Source organism: Triticum dicoccoides, chromosome 1A, assembly GCF_002162155.2.
Source record: "Triticum dicoccoides isolate Atlit2015 ecotype Zavitan chromosome 1A, WEW_v2.0, whole genome shotgun sequence".
NCBI classification, from domain to species: Eukaryota; Viridiplantae; Streptophyta; class Magnoliopsida; order Poales; family Poaceae; genus Triticum; species Triticum dicoccoides.
The window spans coordinates 585099433-585102808 of NC_041380.1; the positions used below are offsets into that span (position 1 = coordinate 585099433).

The 3376-nt window shown below is 45.9% G+C and overlaps 1 pseudogene; it reads right to left on the reverse strand.

Moving 5' to 3' along the window:
- Positions 1-281: 281 nt before the first annotated feature.
- Positions 282-1765, reverse strand: LOC119356258 (annotated as a pseudogene).
- Between the last annotated feature and the right edge of the window lie 1611 nt (positions 1766-3376).

Consider the following 3376-nt stretch of genomic DNA (forward strand, 5'->3'; position numbering starts at 1 on the left):
CAGCTAATGAGTGGCCACGATAATTAGTACTCCCTCTGTTCACTTTTTAAGACGTTTAAGACAGCTGAAATCTTTTGTAAGACGTTTTAGGCATTTAAGACAACACCCAAAACAGTTCAATTTCAGCTGTCTTAAACGTCTTACAAAAGTGAACAGAGGGAGTACTACATGACAGCTAATAGATTAAATGACTAGGTTCATTCATACAATGACTCATTAACCTTACAAATTCTTGGCTAATAAACATTGTTCAAAGCAACAAAGACATGCACCTGAATACCAACAAATAGGAATACCACACTGTTGCCATGAAATTAGGAGTAGGTCCATAGCAAGCACCAATTTTCACAAAAGGTGTTGTCCCATGCTGAGCACGTGATGCTGCACTCATATTCAATGCCCAGCTGATTGCAATTCTGCAAAACAGGGAGTATAAGGCAGACCCATCATGCCTTCAGTGCAGATAACACTCACTTTCTGACTATCCAAGTCGTATGACACTGTCATCTCCTTGTCGGTAAGGAAAATCACATTACAATCTGGATGAAATGCAAACATCTCATAATATTGACCATCTTTGCGACAATGCCTTCCAAACAGTTCCAAAACATTGACAGTATGCTTCGGAGCCCACTTTCCAGTACCATAATCCTCAAGAACCCAAATATAGAGTTGGCAACCATAATGATAACCCATCTGCCATGCATACAAGCGTCCTTGAGACTGCCCAGTGTTAAAAATAACAGTTTTTTTTGGCAATGGCATTGGAACCTCCCTCCAAACTTTGCCCTCCGCGTCAACAGTGACCATTGTATTATAGTTATAACGGGTAGACAAATGCATAGTGCCATTCAAGAAGACACGTATGCGTCTACTAAGAGCCATGAGAGATTCGGATGTCCATTTAGTCTGCACATAAGTCCACTGTCCAGTTTCTGACGAGTAGATCGCCATTTCTCCAGGAAGAACACCAACATTGTGAGGGGTTGCAAACACCACAAAGCGGGATGGAACAGCGGCTTCGAAGCCCAAGTAAACACTTGGTGTGACGTCGTGGCTGCCCTCTTATCCTGACCCAGAAATACCACAGGAGGTAGCACAATCCACTCTTGTGTGGCAGGATTGCACACAACATAATCACGTTCGCGTGGTAAACACGAATTCCAGCAGTTGCAGAGGAGAAGACTGCCGCAGACTTGTTCGACATGAACATTTTTGTAGCTGTGGCGCAAGAAAGGGAGAGATGGGTCGAGAGGCGGACCTCTCCCTTTCAAGTTGCAGAATCTGAGAGCATCGCCTTCATCATGGTAGGAGAAGCCGGAGAGAGTCTGTGGCGACCTCTTGCGGATGTCGGGGGCGGAGCAGAGGGCGAGCCACGGCTTGGACACGCACTTGAAGCGGCAGAGCGAACTGTAGGGCACCCGCGAAAGGATCTCGACGAGCGGACGAGGGCGCCCTCGGGAACGTTCGGCATGGGCTGCTGCTCCTGCTCCAGATTCTCCTGTGCAAATGATAGCAACGGCTAGTTCAGATTCCTGATTCCTTTTCTTGGATCCAAGATTGGTGGGAGGTCTCGTTAGGAAAAAAAAAAAGGAGATCGAAGAGGCGTGGAGCAAACCTCGGAAGCTACCGGAGGAACGTCGGGGAGCGGCGGCGTAGAATGGGGCGGGGCGTCCTCGTCGCGGCGGACGGTCGCCGGTGGGTGGCTCTGCACCGTGCTGCCATGCTCGCCTTCTCCTTCTCCTTCTCCACCTCCTGGCGGCATCGCCTCCTGCCCCGCCCGCAGATCCGTGCCTCGAGGCAGTCGATTGGACGGTCGCGACGCCGGCCGCCGCTGCTCGCTGATCTGGGGCTAGGGCTCGGAGCGGGGAATGGGGAATGGGGCGGCGGCTGTGGCTTGGGAGCGTGAGTGACAGGGGAGTGGACCGTGAGAGTCTGTACTCGGGCTCTAGGATTAGTGTGGGCTCTAGAAACGGCCCAATGGATCCTCATAGCTTCTCAGCCCTCTCAACTCCCCTGCCTTTTTTTGCCTAAAAAAAAAACACCCCTGGTTTTTTTTGGAAAGGGTGTAAAAGAGCTTTGCATCAGCAGAATGTATATAGGAGCGATTTTGTATGTGCTGGTACTACATAGATTATGAATTTTGTCAGTCTTCGAAGCAATTAGTAAGACGCTACTACTAACATGACCTTGTCCGAACTCTCAAACTCCCTTCCTAGTTTGACATGCTAATCATCTCACCTGCATGCAATTATTATGAGGCATGCTTCTTGTTATCTAGCTGAGCAGTATTGCCTTCTTTGAATTATTATGCTAGTGAAACAGGATAATCAATCTAACCAGCTTCCTTGACACTTTTGTTTTCTGAAATATTAGCAGCTATAAAGTAGGACGCAACATCTCATTCGGTCCTTGCATTCCGAGACACTTATGGATTCTCTTCTCCTTTTTCCGAATGGTGGACAACAACATTAGCACGATTTTAATTGCACATCACACCATATAACCAACACAACTGTTTGGAGGCGAAATGTTCAACGTCACACACCAAGTGAAGGTTTCAGTATAGAGCAACAACTGTCGGATGTATCACATACTCCCTTTGTTCCTAAATATAAGTCCTTTTAGAGATTTCAATATGGACTACATACGAAGCAAAATGAGTGAATATACACTCTAAAATATGTCTATATACATCTGTATGTAGACCGTATTTAAATATCTAAAAAGACTTATATTTAGACACAGAGAGATTAGTACACACTAGGCTAAAAATTCAACGCCACATATAGAGCACTAGGTGAAGATTGCTGGGGAAGCTGGTAAGCTAAAGCCTAAAGGTAGTAACTGAATCCCATCATAATGCTAGAGTAGGTGCCTATCATGTTGTAATTTCACAATCGGTTCAGCGGGAACCGAACCTTCAATTACCAAAGCCATGATAAAAAAACCACCCTTATCTCTAGATTCCCGCGACAAATATTTCTACTTACTAAGAATTTCTAGAATCCGATTTTATGGGTCCTAGTTTCCGACAGTCAATGTGTCATGTTCTAGTGTACACTTGCAGGACTTGGCATAGAAATTAGCATATGATGGAGCACCTACTGACCTGCTAGAACAGGGGCTGACATGTTGTAATCCCATCCCTGCCTGATGGCAGCTAAACAAAAGTTAGGGGAATGCACCATGTTCTACTTACAAAAAGTTTACACAATGTTTGGGATCCTCATTACAGTCAATGTACCATGTTCTAGTGTACAACAGACACACAAGCGCAAGGAACACAGGTCTTGCTGGGGGAGCAGCACAACAATCCCCTAAAACAACCTCATGCCTGATTTAATCGAATAATCTGGTTTTTGGTTGCTATGTT